General features: G+C 40.8%; 1 long non-coding RNA gene across 1 annotated transcript; it reads left to right on the top strand.

Annotated features, from left to right (window-relative positions):
- Positions 1–4,019: 4,019 nt before the first annotated feature.
- On the top strand, positions 4,020–5,574 carry LOC131333410 (uncharacterized). Its single transcript, XR_009201794.1, has 2 exons — positions 4,020–4,310; positions 4,632–5,574. It is a non-coding gene; the product is annotated as an uncharacterized LOC131333410 (long non-coding RNA).
- The last annotated feature ends 9,321 nt before the right edge of the window (positions 5,575–14,895 follow it).

Genomic DNA, 14,895 nt, shown 5'->3' with positions numbered 1-14,895 from the left:
TTTTCTTTGTGTTTGGTAGTTGTTTCTTATTACATCTTCTTTATGTTCTGAACGAAGTAAAAATTTATGAGGAATCCTTTTAAAAAAAAAAAATTTGAGGAAAACTGCCTAAAATTGGGTGTTTATATCGCATTATTATTATTATTATTATTATTATTATTATTATATTTTGGTTGTATAATCCTGTGTTTAATAAACATAAGGATACAAATTAATGTATTATGTGCCAATAAGAATTAATATAAGGTGTGGCGTGGCTGAAGCCCACTTGAAGTATTGTCAAAGTTGACAACGTCCAAGGTTGGCCTTGTGGATTTGTCTCTCTGCACCTTAAAAAAATGGTGCCTGCCCGTGAAAGGTTCTTGTGCCATCTTCTTCTTGATCATTGAGTGCATTTGATGTGTGATGCCAACTCCTGTAACTCGGCACAGATAGTACACCCCCATGATATGAATTTTTTGGCATGGTTTCAACGGGTAGTATTGTCGCGTCAGCCTAGCGTAACAGCTAGCCTCACAGGTTTATCACTCTGGTGCCTAAACTCAACAGTGAACTCCATTATGAAAATGTGATGCAATATCTCATACGCTGATCCGTACGCTGATCCTGTCCATTATCTGCATCTGATATGAATTGCTAATAATTACGTAGTTAATGGTTGCAAATTATACCTTACAACGTTGGCCCATGCCATTGCCTATTGCCTAGGCATGCTGAGGAGTTAAGAGAGAGAGATCGATCTCACCTGACCAGCCTTGATGACGCACTTTTGGGTCTCCGTGGAAATGGTGAAGGCATTCCCTTATTATTTTTTCACCTACTCAGACGAGTGGAGGTGTGGATTCGAACACCGGAGTTGTGTTTTTATATTATTTTATATATATATATATATATATATATATATATATATATATATATATATATATATATATATTTTATATTTTCTAGACCTAGCGGTCTAACAAATAGTATCAGAGCCAGAAAGTCATGAGTTCGAGTCACGAGAGCGTCATCGTGAGAGAGAAATTGTTGAGCCCGGAGTGCCCCTTATGGATTTGGTTACACAATTATATATATATATATATATATATATATATATATATATATATATATATATATATCGGGATGGTTCCGCGGACAACCAATTAAACACCTAAAAAAAATACCCCAAATCTCAATCTCATAGTTCCCGATCAAATTTTTATGATCCGAACCGTTCAATATGTGTAGAATGTGATTTCAAGGGTGCCCGTGAGAAATTAGCAAAAAAAATGACCGGGAAAGGCTTGATTTGAGCAATTTTTATTTGAACTGTTCAATAAAAAATTGTTCGGGTCAAACCCTTCCCGGTTATTTTTTTTGCTGATTTCTCGCGGATACCCTTAAAATCACATTCTGATCACATTGAGCAGCTCGGATCATTAAAATTTGATCGGGAACTATGAGGTGTTTTTTTCAAATATCTAATTAGTTGTTCATGGAACCGCCCCGTGTGAGACAAACTATGTGTGTGTGCATATATATACATTGCCCGGGCTGCTATTTGTTTCCAACGAAAAAGGAAGTGCCTAATTTTAACAGTCTTTTAGTTTTCTATATTAGGAAATTAACTTTTTACTAATATAGTAATAAAAGTATGATAAATTTTTGCTCACTTCTTTGTTCTTTAGAAAAATAGAATAGTTATGAATTTTTATAGAACTAATTACTTCCTTAGTAGGAGGGGCATAAGATAAAAAATGGCAGGAAATAGTAAAATCTCATATTTGAAAAAGAACCAGTAATAACATTTGTTATTTTCTGAAGCAGCTAAAAATGTTAGTTCCTCCTCCCTTTTAAAATCTAGAATTTCATTTTCGATAGTCTCCTAGGCCCTAATAAGTATCAATTTTATAAAGTTAATGGCTAAAAGTTTGTACATTTTCTATTTTGCTCTTAAAAGTAGATTTTATTTGAAAAGTTAGTAGGTAAAAGTGTAATGATAATGTCTTTATAGAGAGTATGAAAATTTTAACTTTTAAAGTATAATAATAATGTCTCTATAAAAAAATGTATCTACGGGGTATTTAATATTATGAGGTAATAGCATATGTTGTTAACTAGTTAATAGAGTAAATACTTATTAGCCAAACACCTTTTCTATTGGCCCACACACACATATATCTATCTTAAGTTTTAAAATCATATAAATTAGTATTTCTCAATTTTTGATACTTTTTCGCCCTCCATTAAAATATATTATAAAGGTTTCCCAAACGGAATTTGCAAACCAAAACGTATATGAATTACGGTTTTGTTGGGCGGACAAAGGATAATCTATATTATAAAACAGAACGGTTTATGCTAAAAATACCTAGACATATATACGAGAGCAACCTCTACAACCATTAGCCATCAGTTTATTTCTTTTTTAAAAGATTCAAAGAATATTGTCTTAATAAATCTATCCCTCTCTATCCTCATTTTTTAGGTAACGTATCTCTATGTAAAATAATGTTGTCTCAAATAAGAAAATATAAGAAAATGGTAACTGAAACTTTTTGGAGATTAGAATTATCCCGTAGAGCAGTCGGATAGTACGTACAATTTATTTAAGTTGACATTATGATACATTTCTGAATTTTGCACCAAAGGTATGTCAGAAATGTATCATAGTGTCAACTTAAATAAATTGTACGTACTATATTTTCTTCATCGTCCCTTGTTAGAAACATGTGCAATGGGGCAACTTAAATGGGTTGGAGATGCCATGTCAGCAATTTTTGGGACGAAATATAACGGCGGGGTCTAAATTTGAGAATTTTGTTAGTACAGGTGTTTAATTGAAATAAACTTAAGTTCAGGTGTCTAAATTTGGAAATTTTGTTAGTATATGTGTTTAATTGAAATAAACTTAAGTTCAGGTGTCTCTGTGACATTTGGTGCAAAATTCAGATGCCATTTTGAAAATTTCCCTATCCATCTACAAATCTCATTCCATGTAAATATCCATCCAAGATCGGCCTTGGGCTAAAATTCGAGATGCGGCGCTTTAAGCCTCCAAAAGTTAACCCAAAACTAGGCCCCATTTTTTCACAAGAAAACTTTTTATATATTTAAGTTGTTCCAAATTTTGCAAATGAGGAGTGGCAGCACTGATGGTCTGACAATAGGTATAATAAACCCGGACTTCCAGATTTCCAATCTCAGGAGGCCTCCATTTGGCAAACTAGTTCTTTTTTCTTCCTTTTTCTGCTTCTTTTTTATTTTCTCTAGTTAGATCTAGGTACTAAATGACAATTGTATTTGCCGTTAGAAAAGAAACAATTGTATTCTAAATTAATTATGCTTAAGTGGTTGTAGATATTACTCAAAGGACATGATAAATGTTTTGATAAGTTTTTTTCTCCTTCATTTATTTCAATTTTATTTCCAACTTCTAATATCAAATTCACAAATAAAACACTTTTAACTATAATAAATCAAAATAATTAATTTTCACTCAAAAAACTCTGATAAAAAAGGTTGAAAGTAAACAATTCTCTCATTACTAAAAGTAGCATTCTTATGGTTAAAGTAAATAACATGATTAGTTAAAAAAATGCAGAGTATGAGTGGGTATTTCGTTATGTTTGATTTTTTTAATGATATAAAATATTATAAAAGTTTATTTTAGTTAAATTACGAAACTAAAATGGGGAACTTAAATAGGAGTCCTCTCCTATGTAGGTACTTATGTCCTAATCCTAAAGGGTTTGAAAACTTATATTGACATCCTCAAATGTAAATAATACCCATCTTACCCTTAATATTTGTTTTACTGCGTTTTCTTTAAACAAATTTGAATGGATAATATTCCATAACTGTCTGGCAAAATTTGTTTGGTGGAGGTCCTATATTCATTAGAATTGGATGTAGATAATTATTAGGGATTATATCCCATAACTATCGGACAAAAACATTTGGGGAGGTCATGTTTTAACTAAAAATGAGAATTAGCCGATATATAAGGAGGGGAAAAAAATCCCATTGTACACGAAAGGTCCCACCATCCCAAAAATTATTCGCCTCAGCTTTCTCATCTCTATCATTCAAAACAGAAAGAAGAAGAAAGGGGGAACTGAAATGGCAGGTCCCGTTCCTCCTCCCGTCGACGATCTACATTCAGTTTCGGCAAGGAAAACCCAATACAAGAACCCCCTTTCGTGACTTGGTTGACCCATAAATCCCACAACCCAAACCCAACCAATCGGAACCCATTTATTCCCTCAAACTCAATTGGAAAACCATAGGCAGTCACATATATCAGTGATTTGGAATGGCTAGACTTCGTAAGTTGCAATTTCTGACCCAAAATTCCTAATTTTTCTATTTTATGGTAATTTCACAATTTTTGTCATGATTTCAGTATGTATGTTTCGATTTCTCCAAATGTTGTCATGAGTTCTATTTACTATAATTTTGTAGGGATGATTTTACAGTACATATTTATGATAATTTATGTTGCATGGTGATTCTTTGTCATGATTTTCTGTAAGTGTGTTTTGGTTTCTCAAAATTTTTTCATATTTTTGGTTTACTTTATTTTCGTCAGCACGATCATTTGATCGGGGTAGATGAACAAAATATGATCAATTCACAAAATATGACAGGTACGAAATGAAGATCTTAACATGGAACATAAGGGGAATGTCAAGTGAGCTGAAAAAAGAAGAAGTCTGAGTAATCTGGTTGTAGACAAAAAGCCTGAAATCCTACTCATCCAAGAATCAAAGTTGGAGAATGCAGACAAATTCCTAATTCAAAGACTATGGTATGATGCTGATTTTGGTTATGCATTTGTTGGGGCTGAAGGTGCTTCAGGAGGAATAACTATAATCTGGAACAAAGACTTTTTATCTGTTGAGGACGTAATTTGTAACACCCTTAATTTCATATTTTGGTTCTTTTTGGAAATTAATAGTTATGAGATATTGGGGTTGTCTTATTATGGTGTAATTATACAACAAATATCATGGACTAATTTGTCTAGACATAAAAATGCATGCAAAGAGTCTTAGTTGTCAAGTTAGAGTGAGTGTGTACACGTGGAGAACTTCTAAGAGGTTTAGTGTGTGCATGTGGATAGATATGTGATACCTGTCAAGTATAGGGTGAGTGGTGAGGAAATAAAACCATGAGTTCATGACAAGGTCTCGGAGCTTTTGGGAGAAAAAAGAAGCAACAGCTTCTGTGCGAGAGTTGGTGGTTCATGGTGGATGGGTGTACATATTGCGGCAAGGTGATTTGAGGGTGAGTGTGAGATACATATTTCTTGTACAATATTAATGTTGGGTTTTTGTTGGTTGTATTATGTGCGGTGACTATATGTCGTAGAACTGTTTGGTATGTGATGGGGTGACTAGGCTAATAAGCTATGCCAAAAGACACGTTGGCCAATGGGCTGTGGTGAGGCTAGTGAGGTGGTACGTCACCCGTCATATACTGAGGAGGACCGGATATGTGGTTCCTTTTATGTGGAACGTGTTATATTCATGGTTGGTGTTATACGTGGTGGTTGATGTTGTGCAGTTATTTTAGTGTTGATATTGTACACGTTATTATGTCTCACACACTCCTTGGGTCCTTTGGACTCCAGCTCGCAGATTGGTTAGCGGGCCAGGTGCCGGTGGTGCGAGCTTGTCTGAGTTGAGGCGAGAGTGGGTGTTGTTTTTAAGGGTAGTTGTAAATTGTATAGTTTTTGGAATAAAAGACAAATTGTGGTCTTTCTAATATCGTGGTGCTTGAGGATTCCGGGTTGTTACATAATCTCTACAAAAATTTCATTTGCATTAGAGGTAACATTTCTAGAAACTTTCTTGTTGTCATCATGAATGTTTACATCTAATTTCTATGTTGAAACAAGGGTCATGTGGAATGTGACTTTGGAGCTCAAACATAATGTGGGCTACCACAGCCCCGGGTGAGATCGGGGCGGCCCGAAAAACAAACACCGCTCCGTCGAATCGGTTCGAAAATTTTTGAAGAGTCGCCACCCGGATTTGTGGTTCGCCACCTGAGAAACCGTTTTGATTTGAAAATTGATTGATTGAAAACCAGAGATCATCCGAGGGTTCGGAAGCCACGTTACGAGGGGGGAAGGGTTTTACGGCACCCCCCTCGCCCGACGCGACGTCGGTCTCTACTAAACGTTTGTGGGATTTTTCAAATGGATTTTGTTTCATTAAACACGTAGCAGGTATCCGCAGGTATATCACGTAGAAGGTGTATGCTGGTGTTTGTGTGCAAGGAATGATAAAATGATGATGGACACATGCATGATGGCAAAGTAGTATAAACCGCCACTGAATCAACTCTCGAGCGCTTGAGAATGCTCTCGAGCGCTTGGGAATGTTACTGACCGAATCCTGCAGAGTTCATTAGTCACAAATAGGATGCCAAATAACGGTGTATACTGATGCATGTGCATGGAAGGGTGAAGGTGGTCACACGATGAAAGACAGTAAGATAGCAAGGAATGAAACAATGCTCGCTGGCTTCACTCTCAAGCGCGCAAGAGCACTCTTAAGCGCTTGGGAGTGTCTGGACCCACACCTGCACCTTCTGTTAGTACTGACAAAATGTAATGTGAAGACTACAAAGCGAAATGCTATTTACACAGATCACTGGCTCAGCAGAGGACTTGAAAGACCGAGATAGGACCTCAAATTTTCAAGTCGTGTATCCTAGCCATTGAACAAACAGATCCACGATTTTTAAAAGAGAAAGAGTACACGCCTATGCATGCAGAAGCTCATAAAGCAAAGAAGAATGGGAAAATGAAATGCAATGGCCTGCATGCACTCCTAAGCGCTTTGGAATGGATTCGAGCGCTTGGGAGTGAACTACATACCAGCTTACTCTTAGACAGAAATGGCACTGTTTCACCATGCAAACACTCTTATCTAACTTTTTGACAAGAGAAGGTCTTATTTTTAACCTAGGAAAACTTTTATTATGACTTTAAATTTTTAAAGAACATTTATGCTTTAAAAAAAATGATATTCTGTGTCTGCATGCCACAACAAAACCATTTTGTTTAAGAATGTATCTCATCCCAGCCTGCTTAACAAAATGCCATGCATGGGACTTGAAACAGTCCCGAGCGCTTTAGAGCGCTCTGGAGTGTTTCCAGTAAGGGGTTTTGGGAAAACGTTCTTTGTGGACCCTTTATTTTTGCTTTCTTCACTGGGGTCTCCCAACCATACACCAGTATTAAGGACTGGGACCGGCTGAGAGACCCTCCCTCAGAATGAAGGACAGCCTCTTGACTTGGACCAAAGATAGAAGTGGTTCTACCTTTACTGGACACCCTGCTCCTTGGATGGTGGTGAAAGAAAAAAAAACTGCAAACACACTGGGTTTCTTGCCCTTTTCTTTGATGATTTTGGAGAACACCTTTGAGGTTGGGAAGAAAATTTTTGAAAGATATTTTTTCTTTGAGCAGAAGAGAGACCAGAGATAGAGTTTCTAGAGAGAGGAAGGGAGCCCCCCTTTTTCAGCTGCAAAACATGGGATATATATAGGGGATATATCCTATGGTTTTGAAAAATCAAGTGGTTTTTGAAAGAAATCTTTCAGATGATTTCCTCTCTGACTGAGGTTGAGTGTTGACTCACCTCAGTCGGAGCAATGATGACTTGCATGGATAGTGGGAATCTCCTTCATCCATTGGGCACTGGGAGAGGTCTCGAGCGCTTGGGAGCAGTCTCGAGCGCTTGGGACTTTATTCTCGAGCGCTCGAGAGTGAGCCATGCCAGTGGTTTTTGGAAAACAGTTTTGAGCGCTTGGGAGTGATTCAGAGCGCTTGGGATTGATTTTGGTCATTTCTTCCAAGGAGCAACGTCTCAATTGGTTCAAGGCTTGTTCTGACCTATATTCATCACCAGGGGGCCTCAGGGCCACAAATTGAGGAAATTCGACAAGTCCAAATTGGGGTGTCTACACATAGTTTCATTCTCCCTTGGTGTTTGGGAGGTGATTTTAATATAATAGAAGCAATAGGAGAGAGATCAGGCTGTACAAGAATTGTGTCGGCTCCACGACTGACGCACCCGCGTGCGAGAGTCGCCACCCGAATTTTTGAGATGGATGATCCGAGAAACCGAGGGTTCATTTTGAAAAGAAAGGCTTTTGATCAAGCGAAAATGTTTAAGACTTTGGGTTTGGAGGCCACGTTACGAGTGGGGAAGGTTTTGTCAAAAAAAAGCACCCCACTCACCCGATTGGAACCGGTCTCTACTAAGCATTTTAAAAGGGGAAAACTTTAAATATCGTTTAGAAGATTAAACTCGTAATAAACAAGTAAGGGGAAGGGACATGGGATTGAATATGTCACATTGACGTGCTTGTGGTGCTTGCTGTACAGGGGATGATAATGGATGATGTACGGAAATGAAGTAACACACTTTATTTACAAACTGCCTTGACCACAAACAGCATTGCACGGTTTATCATATTATACCGCACGATCCTCTGATATATTGTACGATGTACTTACCCTGCTGCCAGTCTGCCATTATTGCTCAAATGCTCGCATGGTGTATTAGATACAATGTGCGGTGTTACATAAAACATCGCACAATGTGACCCTTCATACTTTTCAAAACATCTTTGTATTTCCAGATTGAAACCAGCCAAGGACCTTGGCACCTTTCTTGTTGTTTTACTGAAAAATAATTCACAAAAACCCTTTTTGATGCACTTGATCATTATGGATGGTCGTAAAAACCTATTTTGACAAGCCAAAAGCATGGTTTTTGGATAAACTACATTCTGAAATACACTTGTATCAACATCTGAGCAATATTAGCAGACCTAAGAACAAGTGGATCTGATCAAGACAGTCAGAACAAATAACTACATATATTAGAATACCGTGTGTGGTAACACAATAAAGCTACACCGTACGGTTTAGTGAGTCCAGTACAATAGCTAGTTTTTATTTCTGAAAATAGTTTTTGAGTCGGTACTTAACCAAAAGGGTCAAGTATGATTGGAGAAAGCCCCCTCAGGGCCAAAGCTGAGCTTGGCCCAAGGAAACTTGCCTTTACCTTCGGTTTTTAAGCTTGAACGGGGATGAATGAGCGTAGATGGGTTATGGATGAGTGTGGATAGGGGTGGATGAGTGTGGATGGTTGAGGAGCTTGGGATTTTGGAGTGGTGGAACTTCAAAGTTAGTACAGCACTAAACTTTGAAAGAGGAGGAGGAGGAAATGTTTGGTAGAGAGAGAAAGAGATGCCTAGAGAATGTTAGTGATAATTTTCTCTAGACTTTTGGGGATAAAGTGGGTGTGAGAAGGGAAATTCAAGGACTAAAAGCTAAGAAATGGAGTGTGTGGAGTCCCTTTCCCTTAAGGGGAGGGGTGTATTTATAGGCAAGAGCAAAGGATTATCAATACAAATGGGGGAGGTGACTTCTAGGCCGGCTAGAAGTGTATTCCTTGCCAAGTCGACTTTGAGCTGTGGCTCAAGTGAGTGTGGCCGACAGCTTTCTGAGACAGTCAGAACTTTTCCTAAAATATCGTGCGATTTACCTAATGGCCTCGTGCAGTGTAACAATTTTTATTACACCGTGTGGTGTAGAGGTGTCCCGTGTGGTATTAAAGGCTCAATCCTGGGATTTTGAACTTTTCTGGGCTTTTTGGCTTTTTGGATTCTGGGAGCCCATGTTCAAGCTTTCGAAGGTTATGTTTCCTTTATTTCATCATCGGGGGATTTCAAGAACCTTAAAGGCCTAAATTGGGATGTCTACAGTAGTCCCTCTGTAATGAAACTTGAACACCATTGATTGATGTGAGTGACACTTATGGAATAGGCATCCCAATCCATTGCTCCAAAGTCTTTAAACCAAGAATGCATGAAAAACCGAAATGCATGCAAACAGTGATGGTGGTCGCACTCGTGGAGCTGCCTACCCCATTTGTAGTGATCAAACCAACGTAGTTCAATTGGGATAATGCAAGTAAAATGGGTCCCAGAGGACTAAAGCAGGTAGCAAACTTAAGAAGATTGAGTGCTTATAGTGTTGTGTGTCATTAAATCCTTTAAGATGGGCCCCCGAAGGGCTAAAATGAGACAACACGAGTCCTCAGGGGACTAAAAATATTGATACGAGTCCTTAGGGGACGAAAAGTGAGAAGAGTCCTCAGGGACTAAAAATACTACAAGTTCTCGGAGGACTAAAATTGAGATGAGTCCTCGGGGGACTAAAGCAACGAAAGAGGTGAAACGAGTCCTGGAAGGACTAAAATTCAACAAGTCCTTAGGGGATTATAATTGAGACAAGTTCCGGAGGACGAAAATGCATTGAGCGAAATACGATGAGCGAGTCCTAGAGGATGAAAATGCTTTGAGAAATATTCGATGAGCGAGTCCCAAAGGACAAAAATGCATTGAGCAAAATTCGATGAGTGAGCAAAATTCGATGAGTGAGTCCTAGAGGACGAAAATGCATTGAGCGAAATTCGATGAGGGAGTCCCGGAGGACGAAAATACAACAAGTCTTGGAGGACCAAAAAGGGGCCTTTTGACCAAGGCACGATATTTTATCAAATTTTTAATGCATAATTGGTTGGTATTTGTCATCCCCAAAGACGATATGGGAGTGGGTCGAATGGGCCCACAAAAATAATTGGAATTTAGAAGGCCAGAACGCCGTGTGCTGCATCGAGACGTCGTGCGGGGTTTCAACTTCCCAGGCGTCTCATTGATTTCCGAGGTCAGTCGGTTGCTCAGATGCCTATTGATGGCAGGCGTGCCTTTTGGTTGGCTGATGCCCTCTTTATAAGGATGGGTGGTGCCTCATTCCATGCGCCACCCTTGAAATCCTTCCAAAACTCTCCATATTCTCCACACTTTTTACGAACAGGTTGCTTCCAATTTTTCAAGAACAAGTTCGATGGCTGACGCTTGTCTTATCGCCCGCGTGATCGCTCTCGAGGCCGAGATGGCCTTCTTTCGGGAGGAGATCGAACGTCTCAACCACCATATCGCTACTCTCATCACGACTATCTGCACTCTCCACCGTACCATCTCCAATCTCTAGGACGTGGCCTTTGACGCTTTGGATGACGAACTTGATCCAAAGTTCGTGGAGGACAAGAAGTTTGAGAGCACGACCGAGGATAGCGAGGGAAATCCGAACGGGTCCGATGACCGTTCAAATGGTGCGAATGACGCTTTTGACGGCAGGAGCGACTGAAAAGGAAGAAGAAGAAGAAGAGGGAGGAAGAAGAAAGCAGTAGGAAGTTGTAGGATTTTCTATTTTTCTTTCTCTTCCTTTTTTTTTCTTTTTCTTTTTTGTTGTTTTCTCATAATGAACCACCAAGATCGCTCCGGTTTATCTATGAATGAAATGCTTCCTTCTTGTATTCATTTGCTTTTACTATTTCTGCATGAAGTTCAATCAAATTAGGTTGCTATGGCTGAGATCTTCGGGTCGAGCTTGAGGCCGGAGCAGGGGGTGAGTGAGAGGCCGAGGAGGAGTCGCGGGTGGACAAAGAGGGTGTGTTGGTTCCCCAATGGACAGTGGTCGACAAGGCGGTGGCAATCCTTGGGAGCCACCGAGGTGCCTACGACGAGGCAGCCTACGTGCCTCTGCGACACGTGGTGGTGCCTTCACTGCTGGATGCTTACAGGCCTAAGAGGACTGCTTACAACAAGGCCTTGGTTTTGAGAAACCCTCAGCAGCACTTGTACTTGGGCCGAGACGAGGTACACTTTAATGCTCGCATTTCAATATCATGCTTTCCAATTCCTTACTTTAACAATTATGCCTATTTATTGAATCTTGTTATTTACTGCAACAGGAAATATCAATCTCATGCTATGGCGGTGCGGCCGACGTGCCAAAGTTTTGGGAAAGGCTCCCGGAGGCAGCGAGGGAGATAGTGAGGGAGGCAGGTTTTGGAGAGTTTTTGAGTATTCTAATGAGGGCAAGTAATGACCGCCAGGTGGTGAGGGCTCTTACCGAGAGATGATGGGACACGACCAACTCATTCCACTTCAACTTTGGTGAAATGACGGTGACACCTTTAGACTTTTCGGCCATCATTGGTTTGAGGGTCGGAGGTGACCCTATTCCTTTCGACGTGGTGATAGGGAGAGATGCAAGCTTACAGAGGCTTCTCCTAGGGTACGTGTTGAGGGCGGAGAAAGAGAATGCTCAGTGCTTCCAGCTTCTGGATTTTTGGAAGGAGCCTCCGGTGGGGAGAGTTCAGAAGTAGCAGATGGCACGGTGCTTTCTGTTGTACATGCTCGGTGCATCTTTGTTTCCGAATAGGCGTAACTAAGTACACTTGTCTTTCTTGCTAGCGCTGCGGAATATCGGGGAGATAGCCTGAATTTTGACTAGGGCGGCGCGGCTTTGGAGGCGCGCTACGCCTTCATGGGGTCCCTTTCCCGAGGAGCGGGGAAGAGCATTGGAGGCTATTGGCGGGTTTGGGAGGTATGGAGCAAAACTTGACTAACTACTAGTTAGCTTTCCATTTGCTTGGTATATCCTGTGCTAACTCTGTTGTACTTTAATCTGCAGCTTTGGACGTATGAGGTGCTAAATATGTATCCCTCTGAGACCACGTGCCCCAGCAACGTGATACTTCCTCAAGTCTTGCGCTGGTTGAAGGAGTACCGCGGGTTGAAGAAAGGGAAAGGCGATTTGAATGCCTACTGCCTTTACCCGGATGAGCTGCATCCTGACCAGGTATCCATGCTTCCTTAACTGTTCAATTCACGCTTTTCATGCACCTTAATTGAATAATATCCTGATGTATGCTTTTGATTACTAGTACACTGGCGTATCTGGGACCGCTTCGACGTCCCATATGTTGCTCAGAGCAGGGAGGTGGCAAGCGAAAGAGTGCTTTTAGAGTCCCTTTACGGCTGGCAGTGGTACCTGGGCAACTGGGTATCACGTTAGTCGTTGAGGCTGGATGCTTTCTTGGTTCCTGGGCCACTCCCTCCTCTCGTGCAGAGGACGAGCGAATACACACTGGAGGAGGTCGAGCGGTTTACATAGCCTGACCCTCAGCTAGAGCCACTCTTCTAAGCTGGTGTTGACTATACGGAATACAGGTCTCAATATCTGATGAGGGGCTTTGGGGTCCGTGCTGCCTAGAAGGCGCAGCAGCAGGCGAGAGGTGGCAGAGGCGGTAGAGGTGGAAGAGGAGGTAGAGGAGCTCGACGAGGACAAGTTAGTGGTGGAAGTGCTAGAGGTGGTGGCGTGGGCAGTCAGAGTGAGGCCAGTTTGCTAGCACTCTCCTGGACGGTGGACGTGGTCACCGCTCAGAGGGTTTCTGGTTTTGTGGAGATTCCACGCCCGATGGAGGAGCCTTCGGAGTTCACTGCTGCGGTAATACATACTTCAATCTCCTTTGATACTTGTCATCCTTAATGCATATTCTGACTTACTTTCTTGTTGTGCAAGTGGCTCCGGAGTATGCAAGGGAGATGGCGGCGGTCAACCTGGGCTTGAAACAGCTAGTATGCTTGTATTCCATTGGCCACGCTCCACCGGTGCGGACACACGGAGGGAAAGTAGAGGTAGACTCTGAAATTCCTATTATTACCTAGCCTTTGTTGCTTTCATTTATGATTATTATGCAAATGTTGTATGAATGCTAATGCTTTTGCAGGCTAGAGGAGGGACCTCTCGGTGGCAGCGTCGGAAGTCTGTTCACATGCCTATGCAACAGGCTTCTGCCGCTAGCTTTTGGGAGGAGCGTTCCCAAAAGAAACAGACAGTCACACCCCCTGTTGGAGAGGAGCCTAGTGCTGACTCGGACGAGACCGAGGACCCAGAGGACATCGACCTAGATGATACCTCTGAGAGTTCAGTGCCTAGAGCTGCACACATCTAGGAGTTGGCTAGCTCTAAGACAGAGGAAGAGGCTTCTAAGGAGGATGAGGATGAGGAGGGGAGCGAAGATGATGAGGACTGAGCCTCCACCTTTTGCTTTTTGCCATTTTTGATGGGGCCTGTGTGCTTCTTCTTTTTAGGGCGTCTATTTGCCCTCAAGGATAAGATTTTGACTATAGGGCCTACGTGCCCCAATTTTGCGATGTACTTTGACTCATGGATGCCACTTGGTTTATATATATATAAGAACTACTCCTTTGTCATTTCTATCGTTCAAATTTTCTTATTATTGCTACACAAAGATAATTGAATAACCAAAATGCACACCAAAACGTGTAACTGGCCATGGCACATGATACTGACTCCGACATATATTTCAAAGTGGGAAACATATTGACAAGGGAAAAGAAATCAAAAAAGTATTTGAACGAAGTATGAAAAATTGACGCTATTATCTAAAAATTTACACTCGACCTTGTTAAAGGTTTGAACACGACCACGTACGTTGACAATGAGTTTTACGACTCGTGAGGTAACTCCCAAAACCTTCTTTACACCTTGAATTATGCTCGAAGGTGCAGAAGTATTGACCTTTTAAGCTAATGACTCTGAAATTTGACTACCGACTCGAATGGACACTTGGACTAAGTCACATTTGACCAGTATAACTTATATGACTCGAAAGAATGACTTGAAATGGCCCAAATAGAATTTGATATCCCAACCCGACTTGAGATAGGATTTTATCGACTTTTCCTACCACGACCTCGAATTTTGAGGGTTGACTGAAAGTGAGATGTCCCTGAAGTCCCAAATACTTGTTGGAATGTGCTTTGGTAGTTAGTAGCACCCTTAGAGGTCTTAAAACCATTTTCATCTTCTGCTGTCAAAAACTGTAGAAAATCAGACTTTAAAACGCCATGCGCGATTATGAAACATTGTGCACTGGTTCATTAAAGCACCGTGGATCTTTTTAAATGCCGTGCAATGTAGTGATAGAACTCCACAATGTTGTGCAA

The sequence above is a fragment of the Rhododendron vialii genome, chromosome 7a (assembly GCF_030253575.1).
Source record: "Rhododendron vialii isolate Sample 1 chromosome 7a, ASM3025357v1".
Lineage (NCBI taxonomy): Eukaryota > Viridiplantae > Streptophyta > Magnoliopsida > Ericales > Ericaceae > Rhododendron > Rhododendron vialii.
Note: the sequence above shows the minus strand (reverse complement) of the source record. Positions and strands in the feature narration are given on the sequence as shown.